At 42.6% G+C, this 15,555-nt stretch overlaps 1 protein-coding gene and 1 pseudogene across 1 annotated transcript in view; one reads left to right on the top strand and one right to left on the bottom strand.

Annotated features, from left to right (window-relative positions):
• Window positions 1-15,555, bottom strand: part of ABCA13 (ATP binding cassette subfamily A member 13) — a 458,452-nt gene that overhangs the window by 430,204 nt on the left and 12,693 nt on the right. The gene's annotated exons all lie outside the window — the stretch shown is intronic.
• On the top strand, window positions 6,282-7,408 carry LOC142456362 (hsp70-binding protein 1 pseudogene; annotated as a pseudogene).

Genomic DNA, 15,555 nt, shown 5'->3' with positions numbered 1-15,555 from the left:
GAAATAGAATGATTTATAGACTCAAATCCAGATAGCTCCTTCTGATATTATAAATAAAGAAGCATGCATGCAGCTAGGATAAAGGTGGCTAGTGGCACCAATGACCTTTGACCACCACACTGAAGATTGGCAGTTTCAACCCATACAGGACCACCACAGAGGAAAGGCCTAGGAATCAGCCTCCATAGTGATTACAGTCAAGAAATCCTTACCAATCAGTTTGATTGTGCAACTCATGGAGTCACCCTGAATTATGATCAAGGGCAATTCAAGGGCAATAGGTACTTTGAGGTTTTTTCCCTTTCCTTTTATAGTTTGGAAAACTTTAAAGTAGAAAGCTTTTGTAGTTAGGAAACATTAAGTACAGAAAGAATATAACACCACTCCCTACAAAAAATACGTTAAAATTTCTTAATGTTCATTTTAAACACTGAACATAGCTAAGCGTCTCTCACTCTCCCCCACTGCCATCAAGTCTATGCCGATTCATAGCAACCCCACAGGACGGGAGAACTGCCTCCGTGGGTTTCCAAGACTGTGAATCTTTGCTAGAGTAGGAAGCCTACTCTTTCTCCTGCAGAGTGTTTGGTGATTTCAAACTCTTGATCTTGAGCTTAGCGACCCAACGCCACCACTGCACCACCAGGGCTCAACTGTGTAATCATAATTGGTGATTTTAGAAATGGTTTTTATATCTTCTCTTATAAATCTTTCTTGTTCCTTTTAAAGATTACATAATGCTCTACTGTGGAAAGTATTTAACCAATCTTCTAACAGTGAAAAGTTTTGTCAAGGGAGATGGAGGAAAGAGCTAGGAGTCAAAGGGCATTCATGGAGGTCTAGACAAAGACATGTACATGCAAATATATATAGGAGGATGGGGAAATAGATCTAAGTGTCTATATTTATAGGTCAAGTATTAAGGTGGCGGAAGGACCTTGGGCCTCTACTCAAACACTCCCTAAATGCATGAATACCTTCTTTTATTAAATTGGAACTCTATGATGCTCACTCTCCCGACACAACGGCTGGAGCCAAAGTGGGTGAACAAGTAAATGTGGTGAAGAAAGCTGATGGTACCCGGCTATCAAAAGAGATAGTGACTGGGGTCTTAAAGGCTTGAAGATAAACAAGCGGCCATCTAGCTCAGAAGCAACAAAGTCCACATGGAAGAACACACCAGCCTGTGTGATCGAGTGGTCCCAAAGGGATCAGTTATCAGGCATCAAAGAACAAAAAATCATATCATTGACTGCACACCTCCATGATAGGATCGCTGAAGACAAATGGGTGCATAAGCAAATGTGGTGAAGAAAGCTGATGGTGCCCGGCTATCAAAAGAGATAGTGTGTGGGGTCTTAAAGGCTTGAAGGTGAACAAGCGGCCATCTAGCTCAGAAGCAAATAAGCCCACATGGAAGAAGCACACCGGCCAGTGCGATCACGAGGTGCCCAAGGGACCAGGTATAAGGCATCATGCAAAAAAAAAAAAGATATAAGTGTGTGTATGTATGTGTATATATGTGTATATGTATATATGTATGTGTATATATGTATATATATCATATTAAATGAAGGGGGAAGTGCAGAGTGGAGACCCAAGGCCCAAGTGTCGGCCAATGGAGATCCCCTCATAGAGGGGTTTAGGAGAGGAGATGAGTTAATTAGGGTGTGAGGTAGTATCGATGAAGAACACAGCTTTCCCCCAGATCCTGGATGCTTCCTCCCCCCAACTACCATGATCCAAATTCTACCTTGCAGGGCTGGATAGGACAGAGGCTGTACACTGGTGCATATGAGGGTTGGAGGTACAGGGAATCCAGGGTGGATGATACCTTCAGGACCAAGGGTGTGAGGGACGATGCTGGGAGAGTGGAGGGTGAGTGGGTTGGAAAGGGGGAACTGATTACAAGGATCCACATGTGACCTCTTCCCTGGGAGAGGGACAGCAGAGAAGGGGGGAAGGGAGACTCCGGATAGGGCAAGATATGACAAAATAACGATGTATAAATTACCAAGGGCATATGAGGGAGGGGGGAATGGGGAGGGAGGGGGGGAAAAAAAGAGGACCTGATGCAAGGGGCTTAAGTGGAGAGCAAATGCCTTGAGAATGATTGGGGCAGGGAATGTATGGATGTGCTTTATACAATTGATGTATGTATATGTATGGATTGTGGTAAGAGTTGTTTGAGTCCCTAATAAAATGTAAAAGAAGAAAAGAGAAAAAAATGATTAGGGCAAAGACTGTACAGATGTGCTTTATACAATTGATGTATGTATATGTATGAACTGTGAAAAGAATTGTATCAGCCCCAATAAATTGTTAAAATTAAAAAATTTTAAAAAAAAAGAAAAGTTTTGTGATTTCTTTTGTGGTCAATGCCATTATAAATTTTATTTACTTTTTTGGCTGACGTTTGTAAGTATATCTATCTGGTGAAATTGCTAATAGAATTACTAAATCAGAATGTATGGAATTTTTCATTGGGGTAGATGCACACAAAATGGAATCCACAAAAATTGAACCAATCCTTATTCATGGCTATCTTCTATGACAGCAGAGACTGCCTCCCAGAGTGACTTGGGCTGTACTTTATATGGGGGTAAACTGTCCGAGTTTTGTTCTCCAAAGGAGTGGTGGGTGCCTTCCTACCTCTAACCCTTTGGTTAGCAGCCCAAGATTTCATCATTATGCCATCAGGGTTCCTGTACATTCCCAACAGCACAAGGGATTAAATGTGGGCATTTTTGTCCACTTAAAGGGAAAACTATGACATTATGGTCAAACATTTTATATAAATTAAATGCATACTTAATTCCTGATATATTTATTGCATGTTCTTTTGGTACCCATAGTTGGTTCTATGTATTGCAAATATGTTTTCCAATATTTTGCTAGTCTTTTTGTTATTTAAATCCCTTATGAAATCAATTTGTCAATATAATTAAGTATGCCATCTGGGATTTTTCACTCTATATAGAGATTACATAATTTGTAAAGGACTATGTCAAGGCCAAATTAAAATACAAACTTAAAAAATACTCAGTTATCAAGTTCATTTTGACTCATAGTCAGTGGAAATTTTGAAATTTCAAATACTTATTTAACAGTTCAGTCAATATCTGTCAATCAATAGTAAGTTTCTAGTGCAAATACAAAAACACTTAAAATAATAAAGTGCTACATCTTATAAAACTATTGAGAACATCCTCTGATAAATAAAAATAGATGTCCAATCAAACTTAAAATCAAAACCATGAAATAAGTCTGGTTTTAAAAACCAGTCAATCATTGCCCCTTCTAGAAAGCCCAAAAAACAGGGAAAACTTGACTCTCGTTTGAATGAGATTACTCCATTCAAAAGATGAGGATCCACCCCTCAAATGAGCTGCATCATTATTCATGGTAAATAGGTGAATCAATGTCTTCCATAAAAAGATTTCTCAGTAAGGGTACAAAAGCAACATTTCCTTTCTCCCCTCAGTTTTGTATTATGTGTTTCTTCTCATATGTCACTGAATCTTGCTTCATATTGTAATCTCATCCTTGTCCAGTGGGAATACCTTCTGGTCAACCTGCGTGCTTAGGTCTACCTCCACAGTCAAGGCTGTTTATTAATGAAGTCTTTTTAAAAAATTTTTTAAATGTTATTGGCATTAATACACATATTAAATCATTCCACAGTTCAATCACGTCTGTAAGAATTGTACATTTACTACCACAATCATATTCAATATGGACCCCTTGAAGTCGTCACCCCTTCACCCCACCTCTACCTCTTCTTAATATTTGAAATACTAGCATGAATGCCCTCGAATGGCAATTGGGAGTAGATACTACTGGAGGCTTTGTTCTCAAAAATATAAAAAATAAAAATCACTTGGTAAGCTAATTAGTGCTTACAAAATTATGGCCACGGTGGTAGTTACATAATTTGATGTCAACTTGATAAATAATTATAGGGGTGGAGTCTAGCCTGTCAGTCAGGTCACAGCCCGATGATGTCTTTTTGTGGGTATGGTCCTCTCATGAGGAATCTGGACACTTCCTCTCTTGGCCTTCATCTCCTGTTGACAAGCCACAAGGAGGTTGACTGAGACAAGCAAGGAAGCCCCTCTCTTTGCTTTCACCTTCCTGTTGACAAGGCACCCAGGAACTTGCTGAGACCTGCAGGATCCCTGGAGATGCTTCCACCACCACTGGATCCACAAGACTTTGCACCCACGGGCCCGTGATCTTTAATTTCGCATCATTGCATGTGACTTCATGAGTCTGGAAGAGGATTCATGGACTGGTATCAGACTTATGGGCTAATAGCAGACTTACGGACTTGATCTGCACTGTGCCGGGACGTTTTCTTACTGTCCAACTACTCTTTGATATAAAGGCTATTCTCATACAGATGTGAGTGTCTCTGGATTTGTTTCTCTCCTCAAGCTGGCACAACACAGCCGCCTTTCAACAACCACAAAGTCCCCCACTCTTCCCGAAGGGATGCTTGAACTGGAAGTGAGAATGCCCAGGGGCAGCAGGTTCATATCCCCGGGGGGCCTCTCGCATTGTTTTTATAGACGCCCAAATCCACGCCCTGGGCTCCTGCTCCCTTTCCTCTCTGGTCCAAACGTAATGAAGATGTTCTTGAGTTCCTTCAGCACAACTAAAATAAGCTGACATTTCTTAGATGTTAGCAACATATATACATATAAACCTATAGACATGAAGGGTTCCTGAATAAAAATGGCATATTGAAACTCCTTCACAGACTTTTTCTTCTCCCAAATAAAGAGGTGGGCAGGGTGAGGGGGAGAAAACAATGAAGGAAAGAGGGAAAAGAAAGAGCGATCGCCGGAACACTATCAAATGTCTCTTTGTCAAATAAACAATTAACTTTTAAAAAATTTCAAGAAACAAGTTTCCAGAGTTCCGGCCAACAGAAAAACCCAGATTTTTCAACATATTTGCTGAAATCTAATCTATAGGGCTAAGCACCATGAATGGCTTTCTTTATCTTCCGTTTAGTGGAGTATCAAATGACACATGGTAAATCAGCAATGAGGCAGGTTCTGTTGGCTACGTCTCTAAGACTAGGACCACATAGAAGTATGAAAAGAATGCAATGTTTGAAAATAATTTCCTTAACTAGATGGATGTAAAACATTTAACAAGAGGTCAAAGAGAGCACAGAACCCAATTGGTCTTAATAAAGAGCCCATCCCATCTCAGATGAGTACCCTCACTCATCCTCGCTACCACCCCATACAGTGCCTCCTATTATAATTTTTTTAATACTGTATAGCACAAAAGACATTGTGTTACTCTGGGTACTTTAGGGAAACAAATCCACAGAAAACAATGTGTAAGAGAGAGTTTTATATAAAGGTTAAGTGCACATCAAGAAAACATCCCAACCCTGTGCTGCCCAAGCCCACAAGTCCAACATTAACCCATTAACCCATATGTCCAACACCAATCCACAAAGTCCTCCTCTATCTCACAAAACAGATGCAATGATGCTGACTGCAGAAGGAAAGACAAGTCAGTGGATGTGTAAGCATCTCAGCACTGGCAGGGGTCTCCACACGGCTGCTCCAGCACCAAGGGCTGCATCGGTAGGTCCTTGTGGCTTCTCCTCAGGGATGCCTTCCAGGAAGTCAGCCTTGCCAGCTGAAGCAGGGAACTGCTAAGGCAGCTGCACACACTAATCTGACCATCAGAAAATAAGAGACCTGAGAACTAGGAAGGCGGGGCTCACTGAGCCATTTATCTCTCCGCCTTTCAATTAACCCCACATGGGTTTATCGGCCAGGTTGACACAATAAACTAACTCAGCCATGCTCAGAAATCACACCAGAGTTAAAATGAAAGGGTTTCTGAATTACTGGAAGGAGAGCGAGGAACAAACACAACACCTGCAGAGAGTGTGGAAGAGCTGTTCAAGAATGAGTCACATTAAGAGTATGGCAACTACCAAGACATCCTGGAGTGGACCAAACCACAGTAGGAAGGCAATGACATCACAGAGCATGACTGAGAGAGAAACATAATTCAGATAAGAGAAATGGACCCTTCAAAATTGTCTCACAAATAAGAAACATTTAGGAGTGCGTATTTCCTGCCAAGATGGCGGCACCCAGTCGAGTCAGGTGCAAGCCAGTGTGTCTTTAGCAGCAGCGGCGACTGGAGACCCGGGGAGCAGACCCCCAGGAACGGATCCGTCCCGTCGACAGAGCTGCCTCAGCGGGGATATCCCCTTCCCATCACTTTCTCCCCTTCCTCTTCACAAATGTCCCATGGCGGATAAAGGTTCGGGGTGCAGCCACCTCCCCCTGGCGCTGCCCCCAGCCTCCCAGGGCTGCTCTACAGGGGCCGGTGGCTCATCCTCGGCGGGGGGCACGGGCAATCCTCCGCCCCCGCGCAATCTTCAAGGCTTGCTGCAGATGGCCATCACAGCAGGCTCCCAAGAACCAGACCCCCCTCCAGAACCCATGCGCGAGGAGCGGCGGCAGTGGCTGCAGGAAGCCATGTCGGCGGCCTTCCGGGGCCAGCGGGAGGAGGTGGAGCAGATGAAGAGCTGCCTCCGCATGCTGTCCCAGCCCACACCCCCGCGGCCGTTGAGGCGGACTTGGCAGCCGACCAGCAGGAGTGCGAGGGAGCCGTGGAGCTGCTGGCCGACCTGTGTGAGAACATGGACAATGCTGCGGACTTCTGCCAGCTGTCGGGCATGCACCTGCTGGTGGGCGGATACCTGGAGGCTGCGGTGGCGGGCAGCGCAGCTCATCGGCACGTGCAGCCAGAACGTGGCGGCCATCCAGGAGCAGGTGCTGGGACTCGGTGCACTACGCAAGCTGCTACGGCTGCTTGACCGCGACGCCTGCGACACGGTGCGCGTCAAAGCCCTCTTTGCTATCTCCTGCCTGGTCCGTGAGCAGGAGGCGGGGCTGCTGCAGTTCCTGCGATTGGACGGCTTCTCTGTGCTGATGGGGCCATGCAGCAACAGGTGCAGAAGCTCAAGGTCAAGTCGGCGTTTCTGCTGCAGAACCTGCTGGTGGGCCACCTGGAACACAAGGGGACCCTGTGCTCCATGGGGATGGTGCAGCAGCTGGTGGCCCTGTTCCGGACAGAGCACAGCCCTTTCCACGAGCACGTACTCGGAGCCCTGTGCAGCCTGGTGACGGGCTTTTCCCAGGACGTGCGGGAGTACCGGGAGCTGCAGCTGGGCCTGGAGGAGCTGCTGCGACACCGCTCCCAGCTGCTGCAGCAGCACGAGGAGTACCAGGAGGAGCTGAAGTTCTGTGAAAAGCTGCTCCGGATCTGCTTCTCCACCCACACGGACGACAGCATGGACCGGTGAAGCCGGGGCGACTCCTCGCCCCTCCCATGGGGACCCCAACTCTCTACCCCACCCACAGAGGCCTCTCTCCAGGGAGGGCAGGACATTGGCCTGCCTCTGAGTAACACCCTGTGGGGGTCGTCGAGAAAGGCAGTCGGCCCATACCCACCTCCAGCCTTGATTTCACTCGGACCTGTCACGTCCACATCATCCTTTCAATAAAGCCGTTTCTCCTGCCCCTGCCCCTGCCCCACAGCCTGTTGCCTTCCCCGAAGGTGTGTGCTGCAAGAATGGCCAGAGGGGAGGGACGTGGGCCAGCCCCCCAAAGAAGGCGGCCCCTAGCAGCAACGGGGCCAAATAAAGCGGCACTCTTGAGAGGGGCGGGCAGGGGAGCAGAAACATTTAATAACAAGTGTCCTGAAAACAAGATTCCAATGATAATAATATAATTAAAACCCATGAAAAGGGAGACTAGGTTATTTAAATGGAATAAATAATAACAGCATACAACACCACTGTAGAACTACTAAATGCTTTTGAAAATGTCAGGAGAGAATAAAACTCAAATTCGCTGCCATCAAGTCAAGTCGGACCTCAAAGGGCAGAGGGGATCTGCCCCTTTCAGATATTTACGGGAGTAGAAACCTGCATCTTTCTTCTTTGGAGGGCTCACACTGCTGGGCGTGCATTCTGCACTCCAGCCGGTAAGCCATTAGGCCAATAGACACTGCATACATTTGGGATTTCTGAAATTGACTGATGCTTTTAAAAATCACTGGCTTTTAGAATTATTTTAAAGGCAAATGAATACTAAGAAGAAGAAAATCGAATATATTTGAGAAACAAACCAATGAACATCGCTGAAACAGAGAAGGAAATAAACCCAACCAAAAATATGCTTCCAAATATGGCACAGGAGAATTTGCATTAAGTACAGAAATTTTATCTACAGGTTAAAATAGTCGATTTCAGTAAACTTTAATTCAGACTACTTCTGCTTGAGTTAAGCTACTCGTGTTCAAAAGTTAAATAAAGAATACACTTCAGGTATCCAGAGATGAGGGGCAAAAATCAATCCATTAACAAGAAAACAAAAAAAAATTGTGTGGCTTCAAACATAACCATTCAGTATTAAATAATATACAAATATCTCCTAAGTCCTAAGGGAAAATATGATCCAAAAACACGATACCCAATCAAAATGGTCCATAAATCAAAATCAATATATTCCATTCATAAAGGAACACAGAGAAGTAAGATTCAGTGGAGAGAAAATAACTTGAGAGGAAAATCCAGCCACAAATAACATGTGATGAAATTAAGATTTCAGTAACATCTCTTCTACTTCTGGTAATATACAGAGCGAGAGCGAGAGCGAGAGCGAGAGCGAGAGCGAGAGCGAGAGCGAGAGCGAGAGCGAGAGCGAGAGCGAGAGCGAGAGCGAGAGCGAGAGCGAGAGCGAGAGCGAGAGCGAGAGCGAGAGCGAGAGCGAGAGCGAGAGCGAGAGCGAGAGCGAGAGCGAGAGCGAGAGCGAGAGCGAGAGCGAGAGCGAGAGCGAGAGCGAGAGCGAGAGCGAGAGCGAGAGCGAGAGCGAGAGCGAGAGCGAGAGCGAGAGCGAGAGCGAGAGCGAGAGCGAGAGCGATTTGTGGCATTGCTGAGCAAAAGCTCACACTCTGCCCTGGTCGATTATGCCCACGCATACTGACCCACTAGAGCAGGGAGCTCTTCCCTGTGAGTTTCCTAGGCTATAACTCACTAGGGCAGTGGTTCTCAACCTTCCTAATGCCGCGACCCTTTAATACAGCTCCTCATGTTGTGCTGACCCCCAACCACAAAATTATCTTTGTTGCTACTTCATAGCTAATTTTGCTACTATGATGTGAATCGTCATGTAACTATCTGACATGCAGGATGTATTCTCATTGTTACAAATTAAACATAAGTAAAGCATAGTGATTAATCACAAAACGACTTATAATTATAGATTGTGAAATATGTATTTCTAACTGAAAATAAATGAAATCTTGTCTAGAAGCATGGTGTAGCGTGGGTCAGTCTTCACGCAGGGTACTTGTATGTGGGCATAGCTGCAGGTGGGTGGACCCGCCTGGAGACAATAGAGGAGCGGGGCCTCGGTTCCTATAGCCATCAGAAATATGGGTTTCCAATGGTCTTAGGCGACCCCTGTGAAATGGTCGTTCAACCCCCAAAGGGGTCATAACCCACAGGCTGAGAACTGCTGCTTTAGCTGATCTCCCACAGAGGGGCTAGCGGTTGTGTAGCCCGACACTTTACTACAATGCCACCTGACAGGAAGTAAAACATGTTTCCAAAGAATTGTGGGAGAAAAGAATATAGGGGAAACCTGAAAAACAAAAGAAATACATCCTAAGCAGATTTAATGTTTGAGGTTCAGCTAATAATGGGAAGAGTACCCTCAAGGGAAAGCAGCAGAAACAAATCTACTATTCAATAACTACTGACGGGGATTTCCCTAAACCAATGAAATTCACAAACTGATAAAAGTCGCATACTTATGTGTCAATGTCTACCATACTTTCGATACAATAGGGTTCTATATGATTTGCATATTGTTGTAACACCATGTTGTAGTCTAGTCTAATACTCCATTTATTTATTTGTTTGTTTGTTTGTTTTAAACATTTTGGACAAGCATTGTGCCTTAGTGGTGTCATTAACATGCTAAAAGGGGTTTATTCTAAATAGATGTGATTACCACTTTCACCAAACAAAAGACTCATACCAGGAAAACTACAAGATACTCCTTAAAGAAACTAAAAAAACTTACGCAAACGGATGGGCAGACCAAATATTGTGAAAATTTCAATATTATCAAAATTACTTTACAAATTCAGTGCAATTCCAATCCAAATCCCACCACAGTTCTTCAAAGAAATGGGAAAAGCTAATTAACAACTTTTTATGGAAAGGAACAAAACCTAGGTTAAAGCAAACACTATTTAAACACAAAAACAAAGTAGGATGCCTTTCACTCCCAGAGTTTAAAACTTAATATATAGCCAAGGTAATCAAAGCAGCCTGTACTGGTACAGTGATAACTATGAGGACCAATACATTAGAATTGGGAACCGAGACATATAACCCATAGACACCTAATTTTTGATAAAGAACTGAAACACATTAAATAGGCAAGAGAGAGCCTTTTCAACAAATGATGCTGGTAAAACTGGATCTTCATCTGGAAAAGGATGAAACAAGACCCGTACCTCACATCATGTACAAAAACAAAGTATGGATATCAAAAAATCTAAATATAAATCACACACTTATTAAGACCATCAATGAAAACCATAGGGACAAACTTAAGGGCCCTAATACATGGCCTAACCACACTATAAAACATAATGGAAATACATACATTATAGAAGACAAGATAAATAACTAGAATCTACTAAAAATACAAAATTTATGCATATCAAAAGATCTGATCAAAGTCAATAGAGAATCCATGGACTAGGGAAAAACAGTAGTAATAGATAGAGTGATAATCTCCAAAATCTATAGAACACTACAACATCTGAAGAAGGAAAATATAAGCAATTCAATCCAAAAATGGACACAAGACATGAACATAATTTACCAAAGATGACTGACAGGCAGCCAACAACTATACAAAGAAATGCTCAAGTTCATTAGCAATAAGAGAAATACAAAATAAAACAGCAAGGAGATATCACCTCACATCAACACCTTTGGCAAAATTCAATAAAACAGAAAATAATCAGTGCTAGAGAAGAAGTGAAGAGATGGAAATGCTTTTACATTGCTGGTGAAACTATAGAATTGTACAACCATATGGTGGTTCCACAAAAAGCAAAAAATAGAATTGCTATATGACCCAGCAATTACACTTCTAGATATACTCTCATCTACCCAGTGGACTTGAAAGCAGAATCGCAGAGACGTCTTCACAAGAGTTCACTGCAGCACTAGTCCAAACAGCCTAAGGGTGGAGACAACCTCAATGTGCAGCAATGTATCGGTAAATAAACAAAATGTGGTTAATACATACAATGGAATACGATTCATTCAATAGAAAAATTAAATATGTAAAGCTTTGGGGATCATAATGCTAAGTGAAATAAGCCAATCACAAAAGAACACATGCTGTAGGCCTACTTATATAAAAAGACAAGAAAGGGGAAATTATAGAGGCCAAAGATAATTAGTGGTCACCAGAGACAAGAGGGGAAGGGGAAAAGCAATGTTATTATTTATGGAATAATGAATTTTGATTTATTGGAACAGAAAAATGTTCGTTAAGGATAGAGTTGCACAGTTGATTATTGTCAATGCTCTCCATAAATTATAAACCTATAAAAAAGTTGAATTGGCAAGAATTATGTGACAGGTATATTTACAATGACCAAACTGAGAGGTAAACTGAGGCATGAGGTCAAACAAAGAGAGAAAAAGTTAAGCGGCTGGAACAGCCCTTCATTAGAAAAGAAGCTCCCAGATGAGTTTCCGTGGTCTAGGAAGTCGCCCAGGGAAGTCGCGGCCCCGGTGAGGAGAGCGGTGGGTTTTTAAAGGAGGGGTCAAGGAGGGTTCCTTTGGGGAGGGGGAGGGACTGCAGCTGGTGGGGATTTTCCACTGCTGTCATGTTTTTCCTTAGTCTAACTGTCCAGCTACTGCAGGTAGGGAGGAAAGACGATTATTCTTGGCGCCTGCTCTGAGAACTGTCCTTCAGCTTTGTTCTGGGTATGTGCAGGAAGAAGGGTTGAGGCCCTTGCAGCCTGTCCCTGACCCAAGAATAGCTGCAGGGATTGCTTAAATATGCTTATGTACAGTCAAGTATCACATAGGATTTGGTTCCTTAATTAGGAATTTCATGATCATAAACTCATGGAACGTCCCAGTTGTTAGTTGGACCAACAATATGCTTAGTAAACCTTCTACCTTCTAGTTTGCTGCATAGTGTCTAAGGTCTTAAACATTTGCAAACAGACATCAAAAGCACATCCATCTCATCAGCTGGAACAAATCTGAAGGAGAATCAGAAATGAAAGGAAGAGTGGAATGTGGGGTGAATTACCTCCATGAACATTTGCTTCCTTGCCATGAGAGGAACAAGAGAGTGCCTGGCTACCACTAATGAACATGCTGATTAAACATTCTGTGTAACTCTCCTATCAAATAGAGGAGGATGCAGAATAAATTTAAAAATTCTCATGGATCCGAGACTTTCTGGGGTCATGGAAGTTGGATGAACCCTGAAACTATTACTAAAAGAAAATCTTTAAAGCAGAAATCTCCTAAAATTTTCTTAAAACCAAAAAGCAACTTACCTTAATGAGTTAAAAAAAAAAGTTCACATGTAGAATGACAATTCAAAATATTAGATGGCAGCCATCAGGAGGGGGGGTTTATGTGGATGGGTAAGGACAGCTCAGACAAAGAGAGTGGACGGATGTAATTAATGTCATTGACTTGTACCTGTGGAAATGGGTAACCCAGTGTATGGTTTGCTGTGTATGTTCTCAACAATTAAAACACAAAGCAGTTTGACAATACTTGGTAAAACTGAAGGTCTACGAATTCAATGACCCAATAAGTCCACAACTATGTAAACAGGTTGAACCATACTAACTTACATATAATAAACTCTTTTACAAAAATGAATTCATATGATTTCAACCTAACATACGGTTGTTGAGAAGGTGTTGTACATGCACACCAAGAATTTGTATAGGACCATCATTATAAAAAAGTAATCTTGGAGTTATGCTTTTGATGAAGCTCCTTATAAAAAAAGCATCCAAAGTAAATGATAGATGTCATCGAATTGGTTCCAACCCATAGTGAACTTATACAGAACGAAATGCAACATTGCCTGGCCCTGCACCATCCTCACCTTTGTCCCTCTGCTTGAGCTCACTGTTGCAGTCTCTGTGTCAATCCATCTCACTGAGGCCCTTCCTTTTTTTTTTTTTTGCTGCCCCTCTGCTTTATCAAACATGATGTCCTTCTACAGAGACAGGTCTCTCCTAACATGTCCGAAGTATGCAAGATAAAGTCTCCACATCCTTGCTTCTAAAGATCAGTCTGGCTATACTTCTTCTGAGACAGATCAGTTTAACCATTTATTAGTCCATGGTATTTTCAATGCTTTGCTCCATCACTGCAATTAAAATCTTGGAAACCCTGTAATGCCTGTCTACTCTGTCCTACAGGGTAACTATGACTCAGAATTGTCTGGCATGCAAAGGATTTATTTGTTGAGTTTGGTTTGGGTTTTTTTGTTGTTGTCATGTTTTGTGTTGTGTTGTTAATGCATCATATGATTTTGTTTTTAACTGAACACCACAAAGAATAAAATACTCTGGTACCAAAAAAAAAATAAAAGGTAAATGCATCAAGAAAGAAAGCGAGCTCTCCTGGGGAGGAGCTAGTACAAGCTTTTATTGGCTTAGAGAAGAGGAAAACACAATAATAGGTTTAGAATGTCAAGGAAGCTAAAGGAAAATATATAATTACTCTGTTGCCCTTATCCTTGGAAACAATGACTTTGCAGTAGGTGTAAAATTCTATTGTGTTCCCTTGGGGCCTCTGGATCCCAACATCTCAAAAGAGGAGATTTTCCCAGAGGTATTATGAGATCCTTATTGAATTCTGCAAGAGGAGACAGTGGAGTAGTTTATACAATGGGCCCAAAGCATGAGTGAATGTGAGCAGAGTGTCAACTAACAACTCTAGGCACAGTTTATCTACTAGACTCAGTTAGGGCCCGAGGCTCCCAAAGACCGCTCCCCTAAATAATCGATTGTGATGTTCACTGAAAACAAGGACTAGACCAAACTCTTTCTCTCCCTTCCCTCATTTATTTATTTATTTTTAGCTTTCTCTTGGAAAACGATGGCTTTCTCTTAAACATTCATCCATTAAACATATATTAAGTAGTACTCTGTGTACCTCTGTGCTAGAACTTGGGGTTACAGAAGATTAATGAGGCAGGATTTTGCACCTTGAGGACAGAAAGGAAAAAAGAAATGAATGATCAAATCTAAATCTGAACACTGGGAGATGGTTCATATTGATACAACCTTACTAGAATTACTGTTGCTTTGGGGACGCCCTTTCATTGTCCGACCCACAGCACAGTTGTGTGTCAAGAAAAGCTCATTGATGCTCCTTGTCTGTAATCTGTAAGGAAGCAGATCACCAGGCCTCCCTTCCATGGAGCTGCCGGGGGAGGGGGGGGGGGAGTTTGAATTGAGTTGAATTGAATTCAGTCAAAGGCCTCACAAGTGTGTCACCAGAACTCCTTTGCTGGAAAGCAAATGAACAATGTGTTCCAAAATTGTCAATGTGCAAGCTCTTCACCCCAAAGATTCCAATGTAATGATCTTGTTCAGAAGGAGAAAACTGGTAAAGTATCTGAAATGTGTAAACCAAAAAGCTGTCATTTTAAACATTTTTCAATTTAAAAAAGTAAATATCAATTGATAAAATGTTGATCTTTAGTGGCATACTTTACCTGATGGCTAAAGAAAAATGACATGGGGGGGGGGGAAGTAGCCAGAATATTTTTTAATGCGGTGGAAATTTGAATTAGGAATAGAGGTAAGTCCTGTGGGTATGCGAAAAGCAACATCTGACAGATCACGGGAGATAAGAAAGACAGAGGTAAGAAGTCAAGGCTCCACGTGCCCTGTCCTCAAGGACACTGAAGTCAGTCATGAGGACTTTATGGAGTGAGTCAGGGAGGGCAGAGAGAATACTCGCTCTCCTGGATAAGTATATACTGGACTCAGTTCGAAACAAAATATAAACGGAAATATTCGTCTAACTCAAACTATTCAAATTATAACTGGTGAATATGTAGATTCCAATGCCTTCTCGTCCCTCAGCTATAAAATACTCATTGACGAGTTCTTCCAGCAGCAAAACTGACTTTGAGCCTCATGTTGTTTCCCTTATGTGTGGTTAGCCTACTGATGACATGCTCTCCCTTAATCTCCCAACACATCTGGAAGGTAGGTCAGATGGGCACGGACACACTCACCATAAGAGTCAACCTAGGAAGACTAAGCTGGCTTCAGAGCCCCATCAGTACAGAGAATGGAGGGGAGAAATTAGTGGACAAAAGGCAGTCATTTCAAGGGGAACATGCAGGAGATGATAAGTTAATGACACTGTAAATGATGATGGGGAAACTGAAATAAGAATAACTCTGTAGGTAA

This window comes from Tenrec ecaudatus, chromosome 9 (assembly GCF_050624435.1).
Source record: "Tenrec ecaudatus isolate mTenEca1 chromosome 9, mTenEca1.hap1, whole genome shotgun sequence".
NCBI classification, from domain to species: domain Eukaryota; kingdom Metazoa; phylum Chordata; class Mammalia; order Afrosoricida; family Tenrecidae; genus Tenrec; species Tenrec ecaudatus.
The sequence above is the reverse complement of the archived record's forward strand: the minus strand, read 5'-3'. Positions and strand labels throughout refer to the sequence as shown.